General features: G+C 46.2%; 1 long non-coding RNA gene across 1 annotated transcript in view; it reads left to right on the top strand.

Annotated features, from left to right (window-relative positions):
- Positions 1-1,074: 1,074 nt before the first annotated feature.
- LOC141085146 (uncharacterized) overlaps positions 1,075-15,695 on the top strand; it is a 169,947-nt gene continuing 155,326 nt past the window's right edge. The window contains exon 1 of the long non-coding RNA XR_012231221.1: positions 1,075-1,286. This is a non-coding gene — a long non-coding RNA (uncharacterized lncRNA). The remainder of the gene's footprint in view (positions 1,287-15,695) is intronic.

Below are 15,695 nucleotides of genomic sequence, written 5' to 3'. Positions count from 1 at the left end.
AGGCTAATCTGCAGGATTTTGACCTGCGGATTTTACTAAATCTGCGGGGAGAAATCCGCAGCACCTAAAAACTACGTGGGTACATAGCCTAACACTTATCGTGTCACTCCTCCGTTATCCCATTCTATAGAAGATGCATCATCATAATGTGTCCAAGTGTGACCAACAGGAGATAAACCAGTGACACGGGCATCCTCCATCGGTACAGCCCATACAGTAATGCCCATCTGTCTACATGTACACTAACTTTGGATAGGCCAATAATGCTGACACTCATGGGCGGGATAATGATGCACGGGGTTCAAGACAATTACGCTGACACTCAAGGGGAGGGATAATGATAATCGGGTTACAGGTATATGACACTCGGGGCGCGGGATAATGACGCTGACACTCGGGGCGCGGGATAATGACGCTGACACTCGGGGCGCGGGATAATGACGCTGACACTCGGGGCGCGGGATAATGACGCTGACACTCGGGGCGCGGGATAATGACGCTGACACTCGGGGCGCGGGATAATGACGCTGACACTCGGGGCGCGGGATAATGACGCTGACACTCGGGGCGCGGGATAATGACGCTGACACTCGGGGCGCGGGATAATGACGCTGACACTCGGGGCGCGGGATAATGACGCTGACACTCGGGGCGCGGGATAATGACCCTGACACTCGGGGCGCGGGATAATGACCCTGACACTCGGGGCGCGGGATAATGACGCTGACACTCGGGGCGCGGGATAATGACGCTGACACTCGGGGCGCGGGATAATGACGCTGACACTCGGGGCGCGGGATAATGACGCTGACACTTGGGGTACGGGATGACACTGACACTCGGGGTACGGGATAATGATGCTGACACTGGGATACAGAATGATGGCAGGCAGATATTTTGGGGTACAGGACAGGCTTTTTGGGGTACATGGTGATATTTTGGGTACAGGTCTGTACAGGAGGCTATGTGGGGTACAATCTGACACCCGGTAACCATTCACTGTCCCTCTCACCTCCATAGTGGGAATCTCTCAGACCTCACGACTCCCGGATTTTTCCACCTCTCTTGCCGCGGAGGATTGTGGGACAGTGCCAGTCGACACCGATCACAACTGATGAGCGCAGGCAACAGGACAGCCGGCTGGTGCCGCAAGGCGCGATCACGTGACACGCAGCACTCAATAGCCGCACAGGGAACCCTTCCCGCCGTTTCTGCTCCGTTTACCTCTAGGTGGCGCTGTGAGTGGTCCGGTGCCGCGGAGGAGCGTCCTCTTCGCCGTTGTGAAGGTCGGTGATTCACATAATTATCTATAACTAAACTCAGAAGTATGTATAGTGATTATGAACTACTTCACAGCTCACTGAGATTTTTGGTTTTGTCATAAAATACATTATCTGAGGTAAATTAAATGTGTTTTCTTGGTCAATTTAATGACCCTAAACTTTCCTCTGATACGTCGGCGCCACCTATAGGACAAATAGCGACGCTGTCCATCAGTTACCTGACCTCTGAGGTCACAGATGGGATGCAGTGGTCACGTCATTGATGGACATGAAGGCAAGCTTTTTATTTATTTTTTTCAAACAAATTGCAGTCGGGGTGTTAGCAGTTCCAAAACCAGTTAATTTAATCAAGGTGTCTGCTGTATTTTCTGCTTCAAAGTGGTAAATACCATGTTTGTCTCTGGTTGTACTCACCTGTAACTGTAACCGCTGCAGCCAATCACTGGCCACAGCAGTCACATGCCGACCCTTACCCACAGAAGAATAACAGACTGTCGGGGACCCGAGGGGTGGTACCAGAGAACATGCAGTGCAGGACTGCCCAGGAGACGGTACCAGACAGTAAGGCCTCTTTCACATATCCGGTTTTTTTTAATCCGGCACAATGCGGCGAAAAGTGTGAAAACCGGATCCGGAATTGGATCCGGTTTTGGCACATAGTATGTAATGATCGCCGCATCGTGCCAGATGGACATACGGCACCTCCGGTTTTTGCCGGAAACGGCAAACCTCCGGCGTCAGCTAAAAATGTTGGCTGCAACATTTTTTTGCAGCGCCGGACCGGCTTTTTCAACAGCGCAAGCGCGGGCACTGTGAGTTTTAACCCCGTACATACCGGCTTCCCCAGTGCTGGCTTCCCCGGTGCTGCCTCTCTCGCTTGCTTCCGCTGCGGCTCCTTTACCGGCTTCCCCGGTGCTGCCTCTCTCTCCTCCGTACATACCGGCTTCCCCGGTGCTGCCTCTCTCGCTTGCTTCCGCTGCGGCTCCTTTACCGGCTTCCCCGGTGCTGCCTCTCTCTCCTCCGTACATACCGGCTTCCCCGGTGCTGCCTCTCTCGCTTGCTCCCGCTGCGGCTCCTTTAAATGTTTTACAAGCCGCCGGAACAATCACACCGGATGTGTGAAAGTAGCCTAAGAGAGGACATGCAGTGCTGGACTGCTGGGGAGGCCGTACCAGACAGCACCAGAGCACATGCAGTGCAGGACTTCCCAAGAGACAATACCAGACAGATACAGAGGATATACAGCGCTGGATTGCCCAGGAGACGGTACTAGAGGACATGCAGTGCAGGACTGACCGGGAGGCCGTACCAGACAGCACCAGAGCACATGCAGTGCGGGACTGCCCAGGAGACAGTAACAGAACCAGAGAACATGCTGCACTGGACTGCCCGTTAGACGGTACTAGACAGACAGCACCAGAGCACATGCAGTGCAGTACTGCCCAGGAGACTGTTTGTGTGCACTTACTCAAACACTGATAAAACTCAGATCCAATACACTGAAGAATAATTGTCTATGTTTTTATTAACTAGAAAAATCACGGATGTCTAAATGGGGCCTTTCTAAGAGCAAGAACACCACAAAACCTCACATCAACACAAGATAGCTGCAGTAAAGGTCTGTCAAGAAATCTTACGTCAAAAAAGGAAATCCAGTATTTAGTATCATAGTTTTAAGGTTGAAAGATGACACAAGTCCATCATTTTCAATCTCTAACCTAACATGTTGATCTAGAGAAAGGCAAAAGCCCATTAGGCAGATGCTATTTCCCCTGAAACCACATATAGTAATCAGTCTACTTCCCTGGATCAATATTCTATCACAGAATCTAGTACCCATGATATTATATTTGTTTAGAAAGATATACAGGCCCTTTTTGAACTTTCTTAGTGAATCAACCATTACAGTATCATGTGGCAGTCCATACCATAAAGATACCCATTTGTCATCATTGCTGGCCTAGATGTAATGGGATCTTTAAAAAGATCTCTGTACTGTCCATTAAAATAACTTTGTACATTGTAATTACTCATATGCCATTTATGGTCATGTGTTACAGACTTCAGGCATTGATTGCAAAGTATTACTATCCAAGTTTGCAAGAAAATATTGCTCATCTTGCGAATTTGTCAGTTTAGATAGATTTTAAAAAATAACCGTATATTCACATAAACTGTGCTTCCTTCTTGGCCTTGTCAGTCTCAATACAATCTGACCCCCTACAATACTGTTGCATTGCATGTGACCTGTGAAGCTTTTGTCTTCCCCGTTGAACTAGCTGGAAAAAATCTACAACAAACCCATAACTAGAGTTGAGCGAGTTGTTCAGATTCAGCTCCAAATACGATTGACAGCTATTATTGTTTTTGCAATATTCATCCAACACAGCTGAACGTTATTAGAGTCAATGGGAGTAGAAATTACCGAATATGTTCGGAACCGATCATCAAACATACATTCAGCACAAATAGGGTACCCATATGAAACGAATATGGCAAATTCAGATTTGGCAACCGAATCTGAACAAATTCTTTCAACTCTACCCATAAGCTATCTGCTACATAATTTGACTCGATGAGGATGACATTTTGAAAAATTATATTTATCGTATATACTCGTGTATAAGCCGAGTTTTTCATCACATTCAGTGAGTTGTCCCAGAAAGCCGGGGGAGGGGGAGCAGTGGCTCACAGAGGCAGGAGCCGGAGGCTGTGGCTAAAGGCCCCATCTCACATAGCGAGATCGCTGAAACGTCACAGATTTTGTGCTGCAACAGTGACCTCGCAAGCGATCTCGCTACGTGTGACACATAGCGGCGACCGGGCCCCCGCTACGATCTCGCTGATCGTGCTCGAATGTCCTGTGCCATTTGATCACTGGTGTCCCACTGGCCAGCATGCATTTTTGTGTTTGAGCGACCTCGTTGGCGACTCAGAACTCAGGCGTGAGTCATCAAAAAAGCTGCTGTGTGACAAGGTCCCAACGACCGCCGAGGTCGTTATACGGATCGCCGTATCGTTGCTGCATCGTTGAGTAGATCTGTCTGTTTGACAGCTTACTAGCGACCATTTGGCGACGTACCAGCGATCCTTACCAGGTCGTATCGTTGTCGGGATCGCTGGTGCCTCGCTTAGTGTAACGGTACCTTAAAGCCTGTGCCGCTGCTAAAGAGAAATGAATATTCATTTCTCTATAATAGAGCACAGTGACAGCTGCAGCCGCCGTCTTCCAGCACACATCCTACTTACCTTCCTGCGCGCCATCGCTGCATCTCATTCATTTCAGCGCCAGTAGGTCTTCCGGCCGAGCGATCACATGGCCCCGCTCATTAAGGTAATGAATATTCACACCTCTCCACTCCCATAGGCGTGGAGTGAATGTTCATTATCTTAATGAGTAGGGCTACGTGATCGCTCGACAGGGAAAGCTACTGGAACCGGAATGAGATGCAGCGAAGGCATGCAGGCAATGTAAGTAGGATTTTTTTGTTTGTTTTTTTATAGGAACCATGCATACAAGAATAGGTGATAAGCAGCCATACATACAAGGATAGAGGATAAGGAGTCATTCAAGCAATAACAGGAATGGGGGAGCCATGCATTCCAGGATAGGGATGAGGGGACAATTCATACCCGGCTTATACTCGAGTCAATAAGTTTATCCAGTTTTTCATGGCAAAATTAGATGCCTCGGCTTATACTCAAGTATATACGGTACTTTGTTGTAAAATTCTGTAGAACTGCAGCTTTATAGTCCCTGTGTGATGACACCCGAACTTCTGTCCACTCTTTTTAAGGCTAGTTTCACATTAGCATTTACGGCCGCAGCGTCGGGCTGCGCACGGCCGCCGCTAAGCCCCGTCCCTGCCTCGCCTCCGCCGCTAGCTCCGCCTACGGACGCATGACGCTGCATGAGTCCTGTGTCCCCTATCTTTAGCACTGGAGATGCAGCCCGTGCGCAGTATGCGTTTGGCGGCGCATGCGTCCTTTTGACGCTGCGCCGAGCGCACCAAATTGCAACGTGTTGCGTTTGGCGCTGGTCGGCGCAGCTTCAAAAGGACGCATGCGCCACCAAACGCATACTGCGCACGGCCTGCGTCCCCAGTGCTAAAGATAGGGGGCGCATGCAGCGTCATGTGTCCGTAGGCGGAGCTACCGGCGGAGGCATGGCAGGGGGCGGGGCTTAGCGGTGGCCGTGCGCAGCCCGACGCTGCGGCTGTAAACGCTAATGTGAAACTAGCCTAATTGAACAGTTCCTGTGCCTGAGTGCTACTCCAGTACTATAGGAACTGCTCCTTTCTTGTGAGTGTGCACATTTATTGTTCATTATCATTTCTGCCTTAAAATAAATCTCTGTTAAGGCTCATTCACACGTCAGTATTTGGTCAGTATTTTGCATCAGTGTTTGTATGCCAAAGCCAGGAATGGAACTTACCGAGAAAAAAATATAATTGAAAGACTGACTCCTGTTCTTTATTTTGGAGACATTCTTGGTTTTGGCATACAAATACTGATGAAATACTGATCAAAAATACTGATGTGTGAAAGAGGCCTTATGCTTGTTTTATAGTTTGTCAGGAGAGCTGAAGCAGAAAGGCTGCTAAATATGGATCTCATTTGACAATAGACAGAAATCAGCAAGTTAGAAGGGAGTTAGGTCTTTTTCACATTTTTAAGTGTTTTTTGTGAGCTGTAATGAGATTTGAGTTAAATAATTACTTTGCACATTTGCTAGTTACATCTTGGACATTTGCACGAGTCTCGCAAATCAATACCCAGCACTCGTATTGGAGTGTTCAGTGCCGGATATTGAAGTGCGAGACTCGTCAGTTTCTTGCACGTCTGACCCCAGCCTTAATGATAAGTTTCTGATCTCTCCCTCTCTCTCTGACAATAGTTTACAACCCTTATGAAACATCACTGGCTATTGTATATGCCCTTTTATATTGATAAGTATTATAAGACTACGCCCCATGATGCATCAAACAGTATTCATGAAACATTAAAAATGTTTGCAATGTTGTAAAATTTTATCAACTTTTGGCGTTTTTAGTCCTGGCCAACTCCACCTACTTTTTGAAAAATGGATATATCTCATAGAAAACAGGAGCATGGTTAATTTAAAATGGTTAAATCAGGACACTATATCCGTTTACAAACCATGCTAATATAGACACAGACTCAAACGGGCAGCTCGTCATGGGACACATTCACAGAGGATCAAATCTATGATTAATAGTCCAGATGAATGAAAAATAACACGTTTTATTAATAAAAATTACACTAATAGGGCAAGGGAGAAGGTTATAAATACACATGTGGAGTCAAGTGTGAAAAAAGGGGCGCACAATATAGGAACATCGTCACATATATCATGTAATATATCTCATTGTGTCAGATATGAAAACAATAATAGAGGTTTCTGTATATGAAATAGTCATGTCATAGTATAAATGAAATCTGCCTCTGTACAAATCCCTGGTTAGGCCGCACATGGAGTACTGTGTACAGGTTTGGGCACCGGTGCTCAGGAAGGATATAATGGAACTGGAGCGAATACAAAGGAGGGCAACAAAATTAATAAAGGGGATGGGAGAACTACAATACCCAGCGAGATTAGCAAAATTAGGATTATTTAGTCTAGAAAAAAGACGACTGATGGGCGATCTAATAACCATGTATAAGGGGACCATACAAATATCCCTCCGAGGATCTGTTTATACAAATGAATATGACGGTCACAAGGGGGCATTCTCTGCATCTGGAGGAGAGAATATTTTTCCAACATAGAAGAGGATTCTTTACTGTGTTAGGGCAGTGAGAATCTGGAATTCCTTGCCTGAGGAGGTGGTGATGGCTAACTCAGTCGAGGGGTTCAAGAGAGGCCTGGATGTCTTCCTGGAGCGGAACCATATTGTATCTTACAGTTATTAGGTTCTTTAGAAGGACATAGATCTGGGGATTTATTCTGACGGATGGACAAATGTCTGAGATATCATCTCCCGAGATCTTGGTACTGAGAACTCCGTGTGCCCATGCTCCACCCCTTTTGGCCATTTTCTCAGAGTCCAATACACAGGAAACCACGGATCTGCGGGGGGTCTGGCCTTTCACAAAATGTCGGCAGAGCCCCCCACAGCAACGCTGGGCACAGCAGAACAGCGGCAGCACTGGACACAGCGCAGCAGCAGCCACATCGGACACCCACAGCAGCGCTCTGATATGGTATATCCGCATTATAAGACGCACCCCCATTTTCCCCCCAAATTTGGGGAAAAAAGTGCTTTTTATAATACGAAAAATAAGGTATATTACTCGGCATGAGATCTTGATTGATACATGATATTTAACCCCTTACTTACATCTGACGTACTATCCCGTCCTCGGGACCCAGGCCCCTATGCCCATGGACGGGATAGTACATCATAGCGATCAGTGGCGCTTCCGGTGTCAGCTGATTATCACAGCTGACACCTGGCACTATGTGGTCAGGGGCGGTCGCCCTGGCACGTTAATCCCTGGCACATTGCGATCAAACACGATCACAGTGTACCGGGGGTTTAGGGAAGCATCGGCAGGGAGGGGGCTCCCCTCTGTGCTTCCCTGAGACCCCCGCAGCAGCGCGATCCTTCCCTGCAGGTCCTCAGATCCAATATGGCGACGGGGGCCTGCAGGGAGGCGTTTTTCCCAGTACCTCCTGAGAGCAGGCTCTGAGAAAGCCTGCAGCAGCACCTGTCACATCGCTGATCTGACAGAGAGCTGTGCAACCTGTCTGATCAGCAATCTCCCCCCTGGGACAATGTAATAAAGTAAATAAAAAAAAAAAGTGTTAAAAATAATTTATAAAAAAATCGCTAAATAAATGAAACAAAAAATATATATATACCCTAATAAATTCATTTTTTGGAATAAAAAAACAAAAGTACACATATTTAGTATCGCCGCGTTCGTAACGACCCGCCCTATAAAACTGTCCCATTAGTTTACCCCTTTAGCGAGCCCCTTAAAAAATAAACATAAAACATTATTTTTTGCTTTGTTTTTTATTATCATACCGCCGAGCAAAGACTGATATAAATAACCATGGTACTGCTGAAAACGTCATCTTGTCCCGCAAAAAGAGCCGTCATCAGCGAAAAAATAAGTTATAGCTCGCAGAATATAGAGGTTCAAAAATAATAATTTTTTATATAAAATTGTTTTCATTGCATAAGAGCGCCAAAACATAAAAAAAACAACATAAATGAGGTATCTCTGTAATCGTACTGACCCGAAGAATAAAACCGCTTTATCAATTTTACTGCACTCGAAACGGTGTAACGCACCCCCCAAAAGAAATTCATGAAATGCTGGTTTTTGCTCATTTTGCGTCCCAAAAATCGGAATAAAAAGCAATCAAAAAAGTCACGTACCCGTAAATGGTACAAATAAAAACGTCAACTCGTCCCGCAAAAAATAAGACCTCACATGACTCAGTGTGTCAAAATATGGAAAAATTATAGCTCTCAAAATGTGGTGATGCAAAAACTATTTTTACAATAAAAAGTGTCTTTTAGCATATGACAGCTGCCAAACATAAAAACCCGCTAAAAATAGTAAATCAAACCCCCCTTTATCACCCCCTTAGGCTGGTTTCACACTTGCGTTTTTTTGCGCTGTTTTTTAGCGTAAAAAAAGCATGCGGTTTTTTCCCCCTACCTTTTACATGGGTGCGCATAGGTGTGCATACACATGCGTTTGTACGCGTTTGTATGCGCATGCTTTTTTTTGTAGTGTGCGCTAGGGCGCACAAAATGCATCCTGTTGCATTTTTTGTGCGTCCGACTTGCCCCCAAAAAACGCATGCGCATTGTAATGCGCACGTATGCGCAAAAAAAGCATGCGTTTTTGAAAAACGCACCAAAACCCGCAAAAAAACGCACACAAACGCATAATGCGTTTGTGTGCGCAAAAAACGCACAGCAAAAAAAACGCAAGTGTGAAAGTAGCCTTAGTTAGGGAAAAATAATAAAATTTAAAAAAAAAAATGTATTTATTTCCATTTTCCCATTAGGGCTAAGGTTAGGGCTGAGATTAGGGTTAGGGGTGTGTTGGGGTTTGGGTTTGAGTTAGAATTGGGGGGTTTCCACTGTTTGGGCACATCAGGTGCTCTCCAAACGCAACATGGCGTCTGATCTCAATTCCAGCCAATTCTGCGTTGAAAAAGTCAAATGGTGCTCCTTCCCTTTCAAGCACTGCCATGCGCCCAAAAAGTGTTTTACCCCCACATATGGGGTATCAGCCTACTCAGGACAAATTGCAAAACAACTTTTGGAGTCCAATTTTTCCTGTTACCCTTAGAAAAATAAAAAATTGGGGGCAAAAATATCATTTTTGTGGAAAAAAAAAAAAAATGTTTGTTTTTTTTATTTTCACGCCCGGGCGTTATAAACTTCTGTGAAGCACTTGGGTGTTCAAAGTGCTCACCACACATCTAGATAAGTTCCTTAGGGTGTCTAGTTTCCAAAATGGGGTCACTTGTGGGGAGTTTCAACAGTTTAGGCACATCAGAGGCTCTCCAAACGCGACATGACACCCGCAGACCATTCCATCAAAGTCTGCATTCCAAAACGTCACTACTTCCCTTCCGAGCCCCGACGTGTGCCCATACAGTAGTTTTCTCCCACATACGGGGTATCAGCGTACTCAGGACAAATTGCACAATAATTTTTAGGGTCCTGTTACCCTTGGGAAAATAAATATTGGGGGTGAAAAGATCATTTTTGTGGAAAAAATGATTTTTTTTTTTAACCGTATGGCTGTACGTTATAAACTTCTGTGAAGCCCTCGTGGGTTCAAAGTTCTCACCACATATCTAGAGAAGTTCCTTGGGGGTCTAGTTTCCAAAATGGGGTCACTTGTTGGGGGTTTCCACTGTTTAGGCACATCAGGGGCTCTCCAAACGTGACATGGCGTCCGATCTGAATTCCAGCCAATTTTGTGGTCATAAACCACTGTTTGGGCGCATGGCAGAGCTCAGAAGGGAAGGAGCGCCGTTTGACTTTTTGAATAGAAAATTAACTCCAATCATTAGCGGACACCATGTCGCGTTTGGGGAGTCCCTGATGTGCCTAAACATTGGTGCTCCCCCACAAGTGACCCCATTTTGGAAACTAGAACCCCGAAGGAACTTATCTAGATGCATAGTGAGCACTTTGAACCCCCAAGTGCTTCACAGAAGTTTATAACGCAGAGCCGTGAAAATAAAAAATATTTTTTTTCCCTCAAAAAATGATTTTTTAGCCCGCTATTTTTTTCTTTTCACAAGGGTAACAGGAGAAATTGGACCCCAAAGGTTGTTGTCCAGTTTGTCCTGTGTATTCTGGTACCCCACTGTTTGTGCACACGTCGGGGCTCGGAAGGGAAGTAGTGGTGTTTTGAAATGCCGACTTGATGGAATGGTCTGCGGGCGTCATGTTACGTTTGCAGAGCCCCTGATGTGCCTAAACAGAAGAAACCCTCCACAAGTGACCCCATTTTGGAGAATAGACCCACCAAGGAACTTATCTAGATGCATAGTGAGCACTTTGAACCCCCAAGTGCTTCACAGAAGTTTATAACGCAGAGCCGTGAAAATTAAAAATTATTTTTGTGGAAAAAAATGATTATTTTTTATTTTCCCAAAGGTAACAGGAGAAATTAGACCCCAAACGTTGTTGTGCAATGTTCCTGAGTACACTGATACCACATACAGTATGTGGGGGTTGTTTGGGAACACGTTGGGGCTCGGAATGGAGGGACTAGTGTTTGACTTTTTGAACGCAAAATTGGCTGGAATAAATGGTGGCGCCATGTCTCATTTGGAGACCCCCCTGATGTGCCTAAACAGTGGAAACCCCTCAATTCTAACTCCAACCCTAGCCCCAATACACCCCTAACCCTAATCCCAACCCTAATCATAACCCTAATCTTAACCCTAGTTCCAATTCTAACCCTAATTATAACCCTATTTCTAACCCTAACCCTATTTCTATCACTAACCGTAATTCCAACTCTAACCCTAATTGTAACCCTAATGGGAAAATAAAAATATTTTCTTTATTTTATTATTTGTCCCTACCTATGGGGGTGATAAAGGGGTGATTTATTTACTTTTTTTTTATTTTGATCACTGTGAGAGTTTGTCACAGTGATAAAAATAAAATGAATGAATCTGCAGCCGGCAGATACCATCGGGCGCACTGCGCATGCGCCCGCCATTTTCCAAGATGACGGCGCCCATGATGCAGGACACCGGGATGGCCAGAGCGAGAGGAGGTACCGGAGGGGTGAGGGGGAGGAGCGGAAGGCTGGGGGGAGCGGAAGGAAGGGGGAGGGGAGCTGATGACGGCGGCAGCCGATCGCTGCCGTCAATCGGTGGCGGCAGCCGATCGCTGCCGTCAGTCGTGGGGGAGGTCTCATCGGTGTCTCCAGCTATGGCCGATGCCATTGCAGCATCGGCCATGGCTTGATTGTAATATTTCACCAAATTTCATTGGTGAAATATTACAATCGCACTGCGCATGCGCCCGCCATTTTCCAAGATGGCGGTGCCCATGATGCAGGACACCGGGAGGGACAGGAGCTACCGGGGAGGGTGAGGGGGGATCGGAAGGCTGGGGGGAGCTGATGATGACGGCGGCAGCCGATTGGTGCCGTCAGTCGGTGGGGGGGTCAGATTAGTGTCTCCAGCAATGTCCTATGCTACCGCATCATCGGCCATGGCTGGATTGAAATATTTCATCAAATTTCATTGATGAAATATTACTATCGCTCTGTTTCACTTTCAACAGCCAATCAGAGCGATCATAGCCACGTGGGGGCTAAGCCACCCCCCCGTGGTGAAGTAGAAAGGGTCCTGTGTGTGCGCGCGTGCGGGTCGGGTGACCTTTCACTGACCCCGGTCACCCGACCAACAGGAGGGTGATTTATAGCATGACGCCTACGTAGGCGTCATGGGTCGTTTAGGCACTGCTTTTCATGACTCCTACGTAGGCGTCATGGGTCGGGAAGGGCTTAAAGTCATAAAAATTCAAAGTTGGAAAATTGCGAAATTTTCGCCAAATTTCCGTTTTTTTCACAAATAAACGCAAGTTATATCAATGAAATTTTACCACTAACATGAAGTACAATATGTCACGAGAAAACAATGTCAGAATCACCGGGATCCATGGAAGCGTTTCAGAGTTATTACCTCATAAAGGGACAGTGGTCAGATTTGTAAATTGGCCCGGTCATGAACGTGCAAACCACCCTTGGGGGTAAAGGGGTTAATTTATACTATGACATGGCTATTTCATATACAGCCACCTCTATTATTGTTTTCATATCTGACACTGAGATATATTATGATATGTGACGTTGTTCCTATATTGTACACCCCTTTTTTTCACAGCTTGTCACCACATGTATATTTATGTCCTTCTCCCTTGCCCTATAAGTGTAATTTTTATTAATAAAATGTAAACGTTGTTTATCTGTGTTTTTGAAAAGTAGGCAGAGCTTAGTTGAGATGTGACGTAATCAACCACAGCTGACAAATGAATTTTAATTTATGCCATAAAATTGGCATAAATCATGACAGGATTGTATATGTTTCTAACATATCTATTGTGTATTGCTAGGTTAAGAATCGTATGTTCACACTGGGCGTTTTTGCTGCATTTTTTTCTGCAGCAAAGCCTGACTCCTTGGCAGGAAAGAAGCTGCAGCAAAAGCACAGGTTTAGGTACTTTTTTTGGTGTGTTTTTTTTGGTGCATTTTTTGGGCTAACTTATGTCTATTTGTCCATGCTAATGTCAATGACTTTTCAGCAGCAAAAATGCTGCAAATAATGATACCTGCGTTTTTGCAGCATTTTTTCAAAACCCATTCAAGCCAATGGGTGAAAAACGCTGAAAGAAGTGACATGCTGTATGTCCAAAAAAACACAGCAAAGAACAAAATCCTGATGACAAAGAAAAACAATCAAAACCAATGTGTGTGCATGAGATTTTTGAAATATCATTGGCTTTGCTGGTACTGTAAAAAGCAGCTGAAAATTAGCATAAAAAAGCAGCAAAAATGCCCAGTGTAAACATAACCTGAGGGTATGTGCACATGTAGTTTTTAGGTGCTGCGGATTTCTCCTCTGCGGATTTTGTAAAATCTGCAGGTAAATTTCAGGTCAAAAGTCCTGCGGAATAGGCTGCGGTTTTGCCCTGCGGTTTATCATCTCTACAATAGGAGGAGATGGTAAACCACAGCGGAATCCGCAGAAAAGAAGTGACATGATTCCTATCAGAGCCACCAATTGATATTGAGCTGCCTGGAGAGAGACCTTTCGAGTAAGGGCTTGTGCACATACGTTGCAGTTTTGGTGCAGATTTGTTAGCAAAATTTGAATCAATCTGGATGCCAGCAAAGTGAATGAGAAACCCGTTGTTTCTTGCACACATTGCTTGTTTGTCACTTGCAGATTTGGTGCAGAATATAATCTGCAGCATGTCTGTTCTGTGTGGGTTTTTTTTTTCCAGCATTTCTTCACCACTGACTTCACTCAAATCAGTCAGAAGCACAAGGAAAAATGTATGTTTTTGGAGCTGCATTTTTCCTGCCAAGAGATGCAGAAATTTCTGCATCCATTTACTCAGCGTGTAGCCTAAGTTTTCATCCATTGTCCTTTCGCAACATGTCAATCAGAATGGGATTCCCAATTTGGTAACTTCCTTAAAGGGAACCTGTCACCTCGTTTTGCCGATATAAGATGCAGCCACTGCCTTTTGGGGCTTATTTACAGTATTCTATCTATATATAATCATCTAATTCTGTCTGTAACGGAAATCCCGCGTCGCTGATTGGTCGCAGCCTAATGTGCGGATGGTAGCCAGGGTCCGGAGGAGAGGAGACTCCTCCGAACCCTGGGTACCATAAATCTGTAAAAAATAGAATTAAAATAAAAAATAGTGATATACTCACCTTCCGACGGCCCCCGGACTCTTTCCATTCTCTCGCTACGCGCCCGGCATCTTCCAGTCCCACCAAGGCTTTGCGCCAAAGACAGATGATGACGTCGCGCTCTTGCAAGAGTGACGTCATCTTCGGTCCTTCGCGCTAAGCCTTACTGGGACCGGAAGATGCCGGGGCAGGAGTGTGCGTGAGAATTGCACATGCCATGTTCCTGAAGACACAGCGTGGTATGCGCATGCGCGTACTCTGGCGCCAGTGCCAAACTCCTCCCCCAGCCTCCAGCACAACGGGACAGCGCTGGACTACAGGAAAGATGGATGAGTATAAATGTTTATTTTATTTTTTTTGTATGTGTGCAGTTTCCTAGGGGTGAGAGGGACCATGCATATCAGGGTAGGGGGGTGAGGTGACCATGCATACCAGGAAAGGGGGGTGACTGGACCATGCATACCTGGAAAGGGGGTGAGGGGGACCATGCATAACAGGAAAGGGGAGTGAGGGTAACCATGCATACCAGGAAAGGGGGGCGAGGGGATCATGCATACCGGGATAGGGGGGCAAGGGGATCATGCATACCAGGAAAGGGGGGTGAGGGGACCATGCATACCAGGATAGGGGGGTGAGGGTGACCATACATACCAGCAAAGGGGGGGTAAGGGGGATCATTCATACCAGGAAAGGGGGGGTGAGGGGGACCATTCATACCAGGAAAGGGGGGGTGAGGGTGACCATGCATACCAGGAAATGGAGGTGAGGGTGATCATGCATACCAGGAGAGGTGGGTGACGGGACCATGCATACCAGGAAAGGGGGGTGAGGAGGACCATGCATACCAGGAAAGGGGGGTGAGGGGGACCATGCATACCGGGAAAGGGGGGTGAGGGGACCATGCTTACCAGGAAAGAGGGGTGAGAGGACCATGCATACCGGGATTGGGGGGTGAGAGGACCATGCATTCCAGGATTGGAGGGTGAGGGGGACCATACATATCAAGATTGGGGAGTGAAGGGATCATGCATACCAGGATTAGGGGGGTGATAGGACCATGCATATCAGGATTGGGGGGTGCATTATTGCATTATTATTAAATCTTCATAAATATACTACATACATATTCTAGAATACCCGATGCGTTAGAATCAGGCCACTATCTAGTAATTCTATAATGCTGTAGATAAGTCCCCGGTCTGACCTGAAAGAGAAGAAAAACAAGTTTTATTATACTCACCCTGGGGCAGTCCTGTCCGATGGGTGACACAGGCCCCAGGTCCGGCGCCTCCCATCTTTATGCGATGTCGTCATCCTGCTTGCTTCGTGTCGCGCTCCTGCGCAGGCGTACTGATCTGCCCTGTTGAGGGTAGTGCAAAGTACTGCAGTGTGCAAGCGCTGGGGCTCTCTCACCTTTCCCGGAGCCTGCGTACTGCAGTACATTGCTCTGCCCTCAAC

Source organism: Dendrobates tinctorius, unplaced genomic scaffold (assembly GCF_039654945.1).
Source record: "Dendrobates tinctorius isolate UK_male_01 unplaced genomic scaffold, ASM3965494v1 ptg000028l, whole genome shotgun sequence".
In the NCBI taxonomy this organism is placed as follows: domain Eukaryota; kingdom Metazoa; phylum Chordata; class Amphibia; order Anura; family Dendrobatidae; genus Dendrobates; species Dendrobates tinctorius.
The sequence above is the reverse complement of the archived record's forward strand: the minus strand, read 5'-3'. Positions and strand labels throughout refer to the sequence as shown.